Raw genomic sequence first — 16,204 nt, forward strand, 5'->3', positions numbered from 1 at the left:
GGTGAACCTTCTGACGGCCGTCAAGCATGTAACCCGTGGCACCCGTGTAGATTTGGTTTTACCGCCACGGATTGCATGCAGGCCTGACTCTTCTTCTCCTCCTCCTACTCCATCCTCCTCCCTCTCCTCCTCAGCTGCCTCCTCCTTTTCCGCTGCTAGCGTCTCTTCCACTGCACCGCCCAAGCTCCCCAGAACCTATTCCACATGCCAGGTGAGACGTTGCCATGCCGTGCTGCGTCTGTTGTGCCTGGAAGCAAAGAGCCACACTGGCCCGGCACTCCTTTCAGCTTTGCGTTCACAGGCAGATGAGTGGCTAACACCGCTCAATTTGACAGTTGGTAAAGTGGTGTGTGACAACGGTGCCAATCTGCTTAGCGCATTGAAACAGGGCAAAATCACGCACGTGCCGTGCATGGCACACGTCTTAAACTTGGTCGTGCAGCGATTCCTTGTCAAATACCCTGGGGTCCAGGACATCTTGCGGCAGGCAAGGAAAATCTCGGCCCATTTCAGAAGATCTTACACGGCCATGGCTCGCCTTGCTGACATTCAGCGGCGACACCATCTGCCGGTCAGACGTCTTATTTGCGATTGCCCGACGCGATGGAACTCAACCTTCTATATGCTTGATAGGCTGCTCCAGCAGAAACGTGCAGTTAACGTCTACCTGTATGAACTCTGCGAAAGAAACGGTTCTGGGGAGCTGGGTTTTTTTTCACCGCGCCAGTGGCTGCTCATGCGCGACACATGCAGACTTCTGCGGCCATTTGAGGAGATCACCAAACTGGTCAGTCGCAGCCATGGCGCCATCAGTGACATGGTACCTTATGCCTTCTTTCTGGAGCGTGCATTGCGTCGTGTCATTGATCAGGCTGTGGAGGAGCAGGAGCGGGAAGATGAGGAAGTCGCAATGCTGGATGAATTCCCAGGGGGGGCTACTCTATCTGAGACAAGTCAACAACAGGAGTCTGATGAGGAGTCAGAGGAGGATGGTGCCGGGGCGGATGAGCAGGAGCAAGAAGAGCATGCTTTAAACCTTTCTGGGATCCCTGTTGTGCGAGGATGGGGAGAGGAGAATGAAGAGGACGACATTATCCTGGATGATGAGCAGGAGCCAGGCCACCACACCGCTTCCACTTTAGTGCAAATGGGGGCCTTCATGCTCCAGTGTTTTAATAGGGACCCCCGTATAAAAAGCATGAGGGTCAAGGACCAGTACTGGGTGGCAACGTACTTAGACCCCCGGTACAAACACAAAATGGCGGAAATGTTACCGCCGTCGCAGAGGGCTGTCAGAATGCAGCACTTCCAGGCCTTGCTTCGAGAAATGCTGCATTCTGCTTTTGCGTGCGCTGGCAGAGGAGCAATTCCCACTCCCAGAGAAGGATTTGCGGGTACCAATCCAACAGCGCCTGCAAGAAGAGGCCGGTTTGAAGATGTGTTGGTGACTTCGGATATGAGGTCATTCTTTCAGCCGACCCATCGACAGGTGTCATCCGGATCCAGCATCAGGGAACGCCTAGACCGTCAGGTGTCCGACTACATTGGGTTAACGGCCGATGTGGACGCTCTGAGGAGTGATGAACCCCTAGACTACTGGGTGGGCAGGCTTGACCTCTGGCCAGAGCTTGCCCAATTTGCAATCGAACTGTTGGCTTGCCCCTCATCCAGTGTCCTGTCCGAAAGGACGTTCAGCGCAGCAGGGGGGATTGTGACCGATAAGCGTACTCGCCTAGCTCACCACAGTGTTAACTACCTCACATTTCTAAAAATGAATGAGGCATGGATCTCGGAGGAATTCAACACATGTGACCAGTAGACCATGTATATGTCTATAAACTATTTTTTTAATCAAGCACACAGACCTTCTTAATTCATTTGGCTCACTTCCTTGACCCAAAAAAGCACACCGTACTATATGCCCCTACCCTCCTCTTTGAAGAGGTTGAGCGGTGTCATATTTCTACTGGGGCTGCTTATGATATCCCTGTGCTGTGCTGACTTCCTCCTGGGGGTTCTTATTATGAAGGGATCACACTATCCCTGTGCTGTGCTGACTTCCTCCTGGGGGTTCTTATTATGAGGGGATCACACCATCCCTGTGCTGTGCTGACTTCCTCCTGGGGCTGCTTACGGTGCTGCTGTCAGTGCTGTATGTCACGGTGCTGCTGTCAGCGCTGTATGTCACGGTGCTGCTGTCAGCGCTGTATGTCACGGTGCTGCTGTCAGCGCTGTATGTCACGGTGCTGCTGTCAGCGCTGTATGTCACGGTGCTGCTGTCAGCGCTGTATGTCACGGTGCTGCTGTCAGCGCTGTATGTCACGGTGCTGCTGTCAGCGCTGTATGTCACGGTGCTGCTGTCAGCGCTGTATGTCACGGTGCTGCTGTCAGCGCTGTATGTCACGGTGCTGCTGTCAGCGCTGTATGTCACGGTGCTGCTGTCAGCGCTGTATGTCACGGTGCTGCTGTCAGTGCTCTGTATTACGGTGCTGCTGTCAGATGCCTCTATCACGGTGCATGTGTCATTCCGGTATGTCACGCTGCTGGTGATCATCTCCTGCACCCTCTTCTTTGCCTACCCTGGTCCCTGACCTTCCCTCTCCTCCATTGCCTTCATTAGCTCCATAGTCCTGAATTGTTAGAACAATTTCCCAAATAAAATAAAAATGCTTGTAGTTATCGATCCCAAATTCACCTCATACATGTATTATGTCATTGTCCAGATGGTGGGACTACGTTTTACCCCCTAATAATTACCACGTGGCCGCAAATTCGACATGAAGGTTTGCAAAGTTCGCCTCCCATTGAAGTCAATGGGGCCCGCGGCGAACGTTCGGTTTCGCGAACGTTTGGGTCCGTTCGCATTTCGCGTTCGCGAAACGTCCCGTCGGAAGTTCGTCCATCACTAGTTTCTATCTTCCGCCATTAAATGACTACAGAACAATGTAGTCACTTAGTGAGGAGGAACCACAGTGACCAGAGGAGGGCAAAGTATCCAACATATCCAGGGCTGGACTTATCATTGGGCTTGACTGGGCTCAAGCCCATGGGCCCTGCCCAATAGGGGGCCCCGCGAGCCCCACAGAGATACATAGCCGAGTGTACTCGGCTTGGCTCTGCTCACAGTCATGCCCAGTCCCACCCTATGATGGACATAACACAGGAACTGGGCGTGACTGAGAGCCGAGCCGAGTACACTCGGCTACTCTTGGCTCCACTTGGGACTGCGCTCTACCCCTTCTTGGTTTATCCTTACTGTGGACGAGTGTGGGGTGTACCAAGATGGCTGCGACGGAACGTCACTTCCATAGAAAACTGTGATGGGTCACCGAATATGTCATTACACCGCCAAGAGGACCCAAGTGCCATTTTTAAAACTTCAAGACTGCAATGACAAGGCTGTAAATGACACTGGGGCAAGGCTGCAAATGACAAGGCTACACTGACAAGGCTGCAAATGACACTGACAAGGCTGCAGATGGATGGGCAAGATTGCAGATGTCACAAGTGATAAGTTAACTTTTCTTTACAGAACCTAATAAGAAACCGTTCTCCTTCTATAGATGTATTTGATAACCTCAGCCACAAGGCAGTATTTGGCTTCTGCTTACAATGCCACCCCAGACTGCCAGATCCTGACATGAAAACTTCTAAAGCAAAAATCAGGTTCCAGGTGCTCATTGATCAATCATAGGTTTAATTCTAAAGAAGACAAAAAGCATTCTTTAATTGGAGGGAGTGGAGATCACAACATCACTGCCTTGTCTCTCCCTTCATCCAACCAGAGAATGTTTAGCATTCAGTGAGAAGGATACAAGGTGCTCTGCGAATGGGAAATGTGCCAAGTGAGTGTCCCCTTGTGGTTATTTGCATGAAACCCAGAAGACAGTGGTGATCATTCTAGTATGAGTAAATTATACAGGCATTCTCCATTTTCATGGTGGTCCCTAAGGATGAGCCGAACACCCCCCTGTTTGGTTTGCACCAGAACCTGCTGACAGACCTAAACTTCGTGTGAACTTTCGAACCATATTCACATGAGCACTTTGTCCTATAAATGGAACCACCAATTTTTCCTGTATTGTTGTTGTTCTTTTTTCAGCATGGTCATTAATGACATATTTGGTCACTTTATACTGGCACAGGAGTGCTTTTGGTGTATTATGTGTTTATGCTTATTTATTTTGAGCACAGTTATGCACCAGGCACTTTAAATTTAGTTTTTATTGTATGCCATATGCATTTATTTTATGTATGTACTTCATATGCATATGCATTTATTTTATGTATGTACTTCATATGCATATGCATTTATTTTATGTACTGGTATTTGCTTATCTGATATTCATTTATTTATTTCCTATTTGATTTAATAACTTGGAGGTATTACACATAATATCAGTGTACGCTATTATTAATATCATTTTTTAGCGCAGCATATCTAATTTATTCATTTGTCTTTGCATGATATATGTGACATGTTTAACGATAGCAGCTTTTGGATAATTTATTCAATTTAAGCATCTGGGCAGTGGTGGCTCGTGGGATTTCTTCCATTTTTGTGTGCTATATACAGGTTTGCAGAATCCAGGCATGTTCTGTATACAGGTTGCAGAATCCAGGCGTGTGCTGTATTTTGCTTTGTGACCACCTCTAGGGATGAGCCGAACACCCCCCGGTTCGGTTCGCACCAGAACTTTCGAACGGACCCCAAATTCAAATGAACTTTAGAACCCCAATGAAATCTATGGGACTTGAACGTTCGAAATTAAAAGTGCTAATTTTAAAGGCTAATATGCAAGATGCTATCCTAAAAAGGGTTTGGGGACCTGGCTCCTGCCCCAAGGGACATGGGTCAATGCCTAAAATGTTTTTAAAAATGGCCGTTTTGGCGGGAGCACTGATTTTAATGACGATTAAAGTGAAAAAAAAAGTGAAATATTCCTTTAAATATCGTGCCTGGGGGGTGTCTGTAGTATGCCTGTGAAGTGCCACGTGTTTCCCGTGTTTAGAACAGTCCCTGCACAAAATGACATTAAACGGAAATAACATCATTTAAAACTGCTTGCGGTTTTAATGTTATATCTGGTTCCTGCAATATGGTTGAAAATCATTGAGAAAAATGGCATGGGTAGCCCTCCCTGCCCATTACCAGCCCCTTTGGGTCTTGTAAGCATATTAAGGGGAACCCCGTACCCATATTAAAAAAAAGGAAATGTGTGTGGCCCCCAGGCCCTATATACTCAGAACAGCAGTATACAGGCGGTGCAAACAAGACAGGGACTGTGTAGGTTTGTTGTGTTAAGTTGAATCTGTTTGTAATTTTCAACTGGTATATTTTTAAAGTGTAGCTCCAGTCAAAAAAACAATTTTTAAGCTTTTTGGAAAACATAGGGAAGGGTTATCACCCCTGTATAATTTGTTTTGTCGTCCATCTTTTTTCATCTCACTTGCTGACTTGTTGTCTCCTTCTGTTTGCAAGTAGGAGATGTTTGTAAGTTGGATGTTTGAAAGTAGGGGCCTGCCCTATATGCTCTGCAGGAATGGCCGAACAAGGTGTTGGTTTTGCCACAACATTGTAAGCCCTCAAAGTGACTCTTGGTGGGTGCTGGAGCGCCCTGCTGTGAACGATTATATCAAGAATTGTAATTACATGCCATTGTTGAACAGTGGTAGAAAAATTGACCTTTGGTGGTTGTGGTGCTGGTGCCACAACACTATAAGTCCTCACAGTTACTCTGGGTGGGCACAGGAACGGGCCCTCCTGTGAAATATTATATCAAGAATTGTAATTACATGTCCCTGTTAAACAGGGGCAGAAAAATTGGGCCTTAGGCACTGGTGCTGGTGCCACCACACTGCAACCTCTCCCATATACTCTAGTTTTATTGCAGGAATTAGCCCTGCTGCAAAGCATTGCATCAAAAATTGTAATTAAATGCCCCTGTTAAACAGGGGCAGAAAAATTGGGCCTTAGGCACTGGTACTGGTGCCACGACACTGCAACCTCTCCCATTTACTCTAGTTTTATTGCAGGAATTAGCCCTGCTGCAAAGCATTGCATCAAAAGTTGTAATTAAATGCCCCTGTCAAACAGGGGCAGAAAAATTGGGCCTTAGGCACTGGTGCTGGTGCCACGACACTGCAACCTCTCCCATATACTCTAGTTTTATTGCAAGAATTAGCCCTGTGGCAAAGCATTGCATCAAAAATTGTAATTAAACGCCCCTGTTAAACAGGGGCAGAAAAATTGGGCTGATGGCATCACCCAGAACCAGAAATGTTCTTTCAACATATCAGCGGAGGAGGAAGAGGATAGACAATCAACATAACAGGACAGTCACTCAGCATAAGCATAGGCAGTCTTGAAGGGATGTGATATTTAAAAAAAAAATGATTCAGTTACATCAGCTTCAGGTGCTTGGTAGCTGTGGGTGATCCAAGACTGATTCATCTTGATGAAGGTCAGTCGATCAACTGATTCGGTGGACAGGCGCCTCCTGTAATCGTTAACAAAGCCACCAACAGCACTGGATGCAGGACAGGCCAGTAGCTCAATTGCATACTGTGCAAGCTCTGGCCAGTAATCCATCCTCAAGACCCAGTAAGCCAGAGGATTTTCGGTGGGAAAGGTGTCCAAGTCTGACCTTGCCCCTAGGTATTCCTGCACCATGTAAATCAGACGCTGGCGATGGGTGCTGGAACCGATCATACCTTGGGGCTGCGGACTAAAAAATTGTCTGAAAGCATCAGTCAGACAGCCACCTTCTCCACCGCTCCTTCTGACCGATGCCTCAGCAACACGTTGTCCAGGACCAGGAGTTTGTAACCTCCCAGTCTCTGGGAACGCGTTGCACAGACCATTCTGCAAGGCCTCCCGGAGATGTCTCATCCTCTGCTCCCTCTGCAATGGCAAGTTAAGGTTGGCAACCTTACCCTTGTACCGTGGATCAAGGAGAGTGGCCAGCCAGTAATGGTCCCTCTCCTTGATCCGAAGAATACGAGGATCCTTCCGCAGGCTTTGCAGGATCAGGGAGGCCATGCAGCGTAGGTTAGCTGAGGCATTCGGTCCGGAGTCCTCTGGGTCACTAAGGACAACATGATCCGCAGCTACCTTCTCCCAGCCACGTACAAGTCCACGGGTTTCTTGGGACTGTAAATCATCCCTACAAGACTGCTGCTGCTGATGCTGAGTGCCAGCCTCCACCTCCATGCTGACACAATCATCCTCCTCCTCCTCTTCCTCCTCCTCATCCTCCTACTGTGTGATGGGTGGCACAGCAGGAACACTGTCTGGATAGAGGGGGCCTTGAGAGGCAAGAAAGTCCTCCTCTTCCTGCCTCTGTTCTGCCTCAAGTGCCCTGTCCATTATTCCACGCAGCGTATGCTCCAAGAGGTGGACAAGAGGTACAGTGTCACTGATGCATGCACTGTCACTGCTCACCATCCTTGTGGCCTCCTCAAATGGTGACAGGACAGTTCATGCATCCCTGATCATGCCCCACTGGCGTGGTGAGAAAAAACCGAGCTCCCGTGACCCTGTCCTGGTGCTGTAGTCGCACAGGTACTCATTGATGGCCCTCTGCTGCGTGTGCAGCCGCTGCAGCATGGCCAACGTTGAGTTCCACCTGGTGGGCATGTCACATATAAGGCGGTTCTTGGGCAGGCTCAACTCCTTTTGGAGCTCAGCCAGCCGAGCACAGGCATTAAATGATCGGCGGAAATGCAGACAGACTTTCCTGGCCTGCTTCAGGACATCCTGTAAGCCCGGGTACCTGCCCAAGAACCGCTGCACCACCAGGTTAAGGACGTGAGCTACACAGGGCACATGGGTCAGTTGTCCCTGTCGGAGGGCGGAGAGGAGGTTGGTGTCATTGTCGCAAACCACCATTCCTGGCTTATGCTGGCGTGGTGTCAACCACCTCTCGGCCTGCCCCTGCAGAGCTGACAAAACATCCGCCCCAGTGTGGCTCCTGTCCCCCAAACAAACCAGCGCAAGCACGGCATGGCATCGTTTTCCCTGCGTACTTGCATAGCCCCTGGAACGCCTACGGAGCACCGCTGGTTCTGAGGACAGAGCACTGGAAGAGGCCATGGAGGAAGAAGAAGAGGAGGGGGTGGAGGAGAGAGGTGTGTCACAACCAATAGTAGCATTTTGGAGGCGTGGTGGCAGGAACAAACTCCAACACTACTGCACCTTGTCCTGCATCCTTCCCAGCTGCCAGAAGAGTGACCCAATAGGCCGTGAAAGACAGGTAACGTCCCTGTCATGCCTGCTGGACCATGAGTCAGCGGTAATATGCACCTGACCGCCCTGTCCAGCGAGGCATGGACATTGCCTTCCACATGCCGGTAGAGAGCCGGAATCACTTTCTATGAGAAAAAGTGGCGTTTGGGGACCTGCCACTGAGGAACCGCACATTGTACAAACTCACGGAAGGGGGCCGAGCCTACCAACTGAAAAGGCAGCAGTTGAAGTGCTAGCAATTTAGCCAAGCTAGCATTCAACCGCTGGGCATGTGGATGGCTGGGAGTGAACTTCTTTCGCCGGTCCAGCAGCTGGGGCAGGGACATTTGCCTGCTGTAATCGGACGTGGGTGTACTGCTAGCAGAGTGCCCGCAAGCACCTGGCTGTGACACACCTAATTCTACACCTTTATTCCTCTCAGAGCAGGTTTCAGAGAGGACTGAAGGTCTAGTGGGGTTGGAGATGCCAGCTGATGAGGAGCAAGGAGAAGTCCGATTTGTTCTTTGGTGTGGGTCTTTGAGGTACGCTTGCCAATGAGCTGCATGGCAGGTCAATATATGTCTGGTCAAGCATGTGGTGCCCAAGCGGCTGATGTTTTGACCACGGGAGATACGCTTGAGACATATGTTGCAAATAGCAGCGGTGCGATCTGATGCACTCGTCTCAAAAAAGGCCCACACCAAAGAACTTTTAGAATAACGCGCAGAGGCAGCGCCCTGCACAGGCGGAGCTCTGCGGTGTGATTCAGTCGGTGTGCTGCCCCTAAGCTGGCCCCCAGAGGGCATCCTGCCTCGTTGGACATGTGCCTCCTCCTCCTCTCTCCTACCAGGCACCCACGTGGAGTCAGTGCCCTCTTTATCCCCTCCCTCTTCATCGCTGTAGCAAACCTGGCAGTATGCTGCAGCTTGTGGAACATGACTGCCAGATTGCTGTCCTTCTTGAGCATCCCCTCTCTCTGCATTCACGCTACTGCCTTCCTCTAGCTGAGTATCATCATCAGAGCCTACAAAACACTGGGCATCCTCCTGGAGCATGTACCCAACACTGTGCTCAAAGAGTTCAGGAGACTCCTCAGGAGGACATGGTGGGTCTAGGGAAGGAGTCACTGATGACGACATTGAGACAAGGGAAGAGGATACGTTGGCAGCTGCTTTGCTAGTACCCTGAGACTGGGTGAGAGAGGATGAGGAGGATGAAGAGGGCTTGGTCATCCACTCTACCAAGTCGTTGGCATGTTGCGGCTCAACATGTCCAGCTGCCGAAAAGAAGGACAAGCGTGTCCCATGGCCACGTGCTGATGATGACGATGCACCGCGTCCACGACCAGCGCTGTTGTCTCTAGACACAGAGCCTGCTTGCCCTCTTTTATCAGCTCGCGCCTGTCTGCCTCTCCTTGCTGGCCTTCCAGACATGGTAATGGCCTGAAGGGAGTTGGGTAAAACAGCAATTGGGTAGTGTATATTGTGCTGGAGGCACACAACACCCACTAACTCCTGCAGATGGCTCTATTAGAGAACAGCAATAAAGGGTAGATACAGGTGTATATTGTGCTGGAGGCACACAACACCCACTAACTCCTGCAGATGCCTTTATTATAGAACACCAGCAATAAAGGGTAAATACAGATGTATACTGTGCTGTGCTGGAGGCACACACAACTTCCAATAACTCCTGCAGATGGCAGATGGCTCAAATGGAGAAGAGCTATGTAGGTGGATATAGCGGTGTGTACTGGTTACAGAGCACGCAGACAGCACACACAAGCTCCTAACACTGACTGCAAGCTCTATTATAAAAGATAGATATATCGCTAGCTATATAGGTGAGGTGAATATAGTGGTGTATACTGCGGTCAGGACATGCAGACAACAACCACTACAGAAGAGCAAGATCGAAAAATCGGCCGATAACGATCGGTGTATGCTGTGTTGAAGGTACACAGAACACCCACTAACTGCTTCAAACGCCAACACACTACACAAGGCCGCCACGCTGGCGGCCTTATATAGTGTGGGGATGGTACTACACACCCTGAGCTATGATTGGCCACAGGCATCCTGCCTGTGGCCAATCATGGCTCTCCTCGCTGCCGGCACTGTGATTGGCCAAGCATGCGGGGTCACACTGCATGCTTGGCCAATCATGAGCCAGCAATGCACTGCATCATCGCAGTGCATTGTGGGCAGTGAGCGCCACACAAATTTGGTGCGAACGGCCCATAACATTCGGAATTTGCCAAACGGGCGAACAGCCGATGTTCGAGTCGAACGTATGTTCGACTCGAACACGAAGCTCATCCCTAACCACCACCCACCTATAGTAGCTGAGCTGTGAGCTTACCTGATAAGGGGGGTGGTGTTGTTGTGTTCACCACCCAGGTATAGAGTAGATGAGCTGGTTTGATATGGGGGCGGGGTGTCTGCAGCCCAGGTGTAGACAGACATTGACCTACACCCACATCTTGCAGCCATCAGATCCATCCAGCAAGCAGCAGGTTACAGCAGCATCTTGCCATCTTGCCATCTTTCCTGCGGCCATCAGATCCCGTCCACGGTCCAGCAAGCAACAAGCCTTGTCAGCAGGTCAGTTCCAAAATCCAAATGAAATCATCAATTCCAATGATGCCATTATCTGCTGTCCCCGGGGATAGATCCAGAGATCGCCATACAGTGGGATCTCTGGATCGGATCTGTCACTGAGCACAGCAGATAATGCAAAGTATGGGCTATACTTTGTATTGTCAGCTGTCTCCCCATCTCACCCTGATGTCTTCCTCATAGCAGCTCCAGTCCAGCTCTCAACTTCCCTGACCATGGCACGATCTGTCCAAAAATGTGGGATCTGCTCACACCTGAGTGACTGACACCTCTTGCCTGTCTTGTCTATTGCCATTGGCAGCCATGGATGAAAAGCATTGGCTGTTATTACAAGGAGCGGGAGGGGACGTCCCCATCCACCCACCACTCTGCCCAGGTCTCCAATCCCACCTGGTGACCTGAGTCACCAGCCGGCTGCCCGGAGACCCAAACAAAGACAGATTTGCCTTTGATTGGGTCTCCGATGTAGAAACCTGGAAGTGACAGCACTGTGTCACTTCTGGTTTACTCGGCAGCCAACAGCGCCAATTTTTTAAAAAAATACAGAATGTAAAAATGCAGATTTTGGCAGAGGAGGGTGTTTTTTTGTGGGTATTTTTTACATTTTACAGTTGGGGGTGCCAGATATAGGATCCGCCCCATGTAACGAATGCTCTAGGTACACCCCTGTTTGCCACTCAGTTGCCCAATTAAACAGAGCATTAAGGTTGGCTTGTAAATTGGAGACATCAAGTAAGGACCTTATTCCACTGCATAGTTTGGTGTCATCTATAATATACCATGTCCACAGCCACCCCTCTGTCCAAATTTACCACGTCCACAGCCACCCCTCTGTCCAAGTATACCACGTCCACTGCCATCCCTCTGTCCAAGTTTACCACATCCACAGCCACCCCTCTTTTCAAGTATACCATGTACACTGCCATCCCTCTGTCCAAGTATATTAAATGTATTTTTGGGGGATATTTATTATAACAAATAGTAAAACATATTGCTTTTTTTTTTCAAAATTGTCGCTCTTTTTTTTCTGTCTTTTTCTGTCTTTCTCTTTCTGCTGAATCGCAAAAAGTGCTCTGGTCAGGAAGGGGGTAAATTCTTCTGAGGCTGAAGTGGTTAAAATATTTTTTCCTGCAAGAACTCACTTGTGGTCTTTTATTAAACTGTCCAGTATCTTCTTAACTATAGAAGTCAAACTAACAGGTCTATAGTTACTTGGTGAAGACTTTGATCCCTTTTTAAATATAGGCACCACATTGGTCCTACACAAATCCAGAGGTATCATTCCCATCATGAACAAGTCCCTGAAAATTGGAAAATGGCTTTGAAATAACAGAGCTCAATTATTTTAGGATCAGTTAGTGGATTCCATCTGGTCTAGGTGCTTTATCCACCTTTGGAACAAGAGCATTCGAGCTACTACCTACTGTGTAATGCCTGGTGAGTCTCAAGAACAATGTCCTCAGCCTGTGAAGTGTCCTTAAACCTCCATATAGTCCATGCAAAAAAGAAGAAAGGCTGGTGCTAGGAAAGCCCTTGTACACACGGTCGGACATTCTGACAACCAAATCCATTGGATTTTGTCCGACGGATTTTGTCCGAAACTGTTGCATACACACGGTCGGACAAAGTTGTTGGAAAATCCGATTGTACATAACGTGATAATATTATTTCGTTACGTCGGGACTATGTTCAGGCTAGTAGCCAATAGATTTGGTCTAGGAATTTGATCTGAGCATGCGTGGCACTTTGTCCGTCGGGGTAGGCTACACATGATCGAAGTATGTCCGATCAGAGCAGTTTGTCGGAAAATATTTCCAGCAAGTTGGAAAATTTGGTCCGATGGATATTCCGACGGAAACAGTCCGATGCAGACCACACACAGTCGGATTATCCGACAAAACGGTCCGATAGGACACATTCCAACGGATTCTCCGACCGTGTGTACAAGGGCTAAATCAGCTAAAACATTGTTTTATTATTGCATGTGAACAGCAGTCAAAAAGAAGGCTTTCTTTTTGATTGCTGTTCACATGCAATTATAAAACGATGTTTTAGCTCACTTTCCTAGCACCAGCCTTTCTTCTTTATCCACCTTTATTCTGTCTAAATATTTCTGGACCATATCACTTTTGAGCGTATGTTGATCTTTTGGGGCTGTGTCAATACCATCCCCATTATGGACATGATCTCCCCCCCCCCCCCGATGCTCTTTTGTATACACAGAGCTGAAGAAAGTATTAAATACAATCCCAGTCACCCACATCAGATTATATTGTAAGGGGCCTACATGCTCAGACCTGACCTTTTTGATATATTTGAATAATATTTGGGGGTTTCTTGTCCACATCAGTGCCTGACCTCACAAACGCGCTTCTGGAAGAATGGTCAAACATTCCCATAAACACACTCCTAAACCTTGTGGACGGCCTTCCCAGAAGAGTTGAAGCTGTTATAGCTGCAAAGGGTGGACCAACTCAATATTGAACCCTACGGACTAAGACTGGGATGCCATTAAAGATCATGTGCGAGTAAAGGCAGGCGTCCAAATACTTTTGGTAATATAGTGCATTTGTGTGTAACTGCAAGCCTTATCACTTTTTACACATTCATCTGGAAGTTATTGAGTTATAGCACATAGTAGAATAGGGGATCAGATACGAAAGACTGGCCATATATTATATATTTTTTTTTATTCAATCGGTGAGTTGAATAATTCCTTCCATGGAGTTACTGTATTCTGACATCAAGGAGAGCTCTCCACCCTCAGAATACAACTATCAGTTTTTTTTTTTTTTCGGCAATTGCCAGCACCACTGATTGAGCAAAAAAAAAAACCTGGTTGTCCTACAAATTTAGTACAAGCAGCCTGCCCATACATCCATTGAAATTTGTCCGGTCCCTGCTGAACTGTTGTGTCCATGGGCAGGGAAATTACAGGACAGAACCATATAATGTATCTCATATCCCCTGGATCAAAATCTCATGCTGTACTTTAATGATTGCTACTTTAGATAACATTAGTTGTAAGAAAAGCATTCATTTCCAAATTCAGTTACTGATTTTTTTTATTACTATCTCATGAAATGCAATAAAAAAAAATAATAATTCAGTCTTACAGAAAAAAAAAAAAAATAAAAAAAATCTACATCCAGGCAAAATCCTCTTTTCTTCAATTTTTCCATTTGCAAGTGATGTCACTTTTCCTTTGTTTGCTCTCAGATTTCTTATTTTCCAATTAACCTTGAAATATACTGAATAAGTAATCTGTACAATGTTTTTGTCCAATGCAGTGAGAAGATATAAACAACAAGAACAACATTTGCCAAAATATATTGTCACTGAGGTTGTCCCCAAAAATATTTCCATAACATCACTCACAGCTTTATGGTATCCCCAAACTTGTAATTTAAAGGATTTATTTAAAGAATGTATGTATTTGCTTTGTCATTCTTGAAGCCTCGTTGAAAGGCCCCTCTTGCTGGTGTACCCCTTTGTTTATAGAAAAGGTCGCCGAATGCTGTGCCCAGCTTCCAATGCCATTTTGATGACAATAACAGACATCCAAAGGGCCAGTAGTGACCATTAAACCTAATTCTCCATGGACTTTAACCACTTGACCACTGGGCACTTACACATCCTTAATAACCAGACCAATTTTCAGCATGCAACACTGGACCTATATGAAATGTTTGTCCTTTTTTTCACACAAATAGAGCGTTCTTTTGGTGGTATTTAATAGTTTTTTTTTTTTTTTGTGCTATAAAAGAAAAAATACAGAAAATTCTGTAAAAAAATGTATTTTTCTTTGTTTCTGTTATAAAATTTAGCAGATTAGTAATTTTTTCTTCATACATTTTGGCCAAAATTTATACTACTACATATATTTGGTAAATATAAGTACAAATTGGTGGATATTATTTGGTCTTTGTGAAAGTTATAGAGTCCACAAGCTATGGTGCCAATATCTGAAAATTGATCACACCTGAAGTACTGACGGCCTATTTCAATTCTTGAGACCCTAACATGCCAGAAAAGTACAAATACCCCCCAAATGACCCATTTTTGGAAAGAAGACATTCCAATGTATTTAGTAAGAGGCATGATGAGTTTTTTGAAGTTGTCATTTTTTCCCACAATTCTTTGCAAAATCAAGATTTTTTTTACTTTTTTTATTTTTTTCACAAATTGTCATATTATCAGTTTATTTCTCACACACAGCATATGCATACCACAAATTACACCCCAAAACACATTCTGCTATTACTCCCGAGTACGGCAATACCACATGTGTGAGACTTTTACACAGCGTGGCCACATACAGAGGCCCAACATGCAGGGAGCGCCATCAGGCGTTCTGGAGCACCCAGGCCAATTCTGACATTTTCTCTCCTACATGTAAAAATCATCATTTATTTGCTAGAAAATTACATAGAATCCCAAAACATTATATATGTTTTTTTAGCAAACACCCTGGAGAATACAATGGTGGTCGTAGCAACTTTTAATCTCGCACGGTATTTGCGCAGCAATTTTTTGAATGCTTTTTTTGGGAAAAAAAACAGTTTTGTGCTTAAAAAAAAAACACAGTAAAGTTAGCCCAATTTTTGCACAATGTGAAAGATGAAGTTACGCTGAGTAAATAGATACCTAACATGTCACTCTTCAAAATTACACACGCTCGTGGAATGGCGCCAAACATCGCTACTTAAAAATCCCCATAGGCGACGCTTAAAATTTTTTTTTTTTTACTGGTTATATGTTTTGAGTTACAGAGGAGGTCTAGGGCTAGAATTATTGCTCTCGCTCTAACGTTCGCAGCGATACCTCACATGTGTGGTTTGAACACCGTTTTCATATGTGGGCGGGACTTACGTATGTGAGCACATGGGGACAGGGGCGCTTTCAATTTTTTTTTTTTTATTATTCATTTTACTTTACTTTATTTTAGTTTGACATTTTTTTTCCCAAAAATTAATTTTTTGATCACTTTTATTCCCATTACAAGGAATGTAAACATCCATTGTAATAGGAATATGGCATGACAGGTCCTCTTTACAGTGAGATATGGGGTCAATAAGACCCCACATCTCACCTCTAGGCTGGAAAGCCTGAAATAATTTTTTTTAAAAGATTCTGGCTTTGATCGTATTGGCGAGTCGGTAGAAGCACCGGAGGACGGCGGGATGTCTATGGCTGGGTATTGCAGGGTATCACCGACTATGGCTGGGTATTGCAGGGTATCTCCAAGTATGGCTGGGTATCTCCGAGTATGGCAATTTATGGCAGGGTATTGCAGAGTATTGGCTGGAATTTTACTGCAGAGTATTGGCGGGTACTGCAGAGTATTGGAGGATAGTGC

The sequence above is a fragment of the Lithobates pipiens genome, unplaced genomic scaffold (assembly GCF_037356315.1).
Source record: "Lithobates pipiens isolate NorthernLeopardFrog02 unplaced genomic scaffold, aLitPip1_a1.2 Scaffold_3, whole genome shotgun sequence".
Lineage (NCBI taxonomy): Eukaryota > Metazoa > Chordata > Amphibia > Anura > Ranidae > Lithobates > Lithobates pipiens.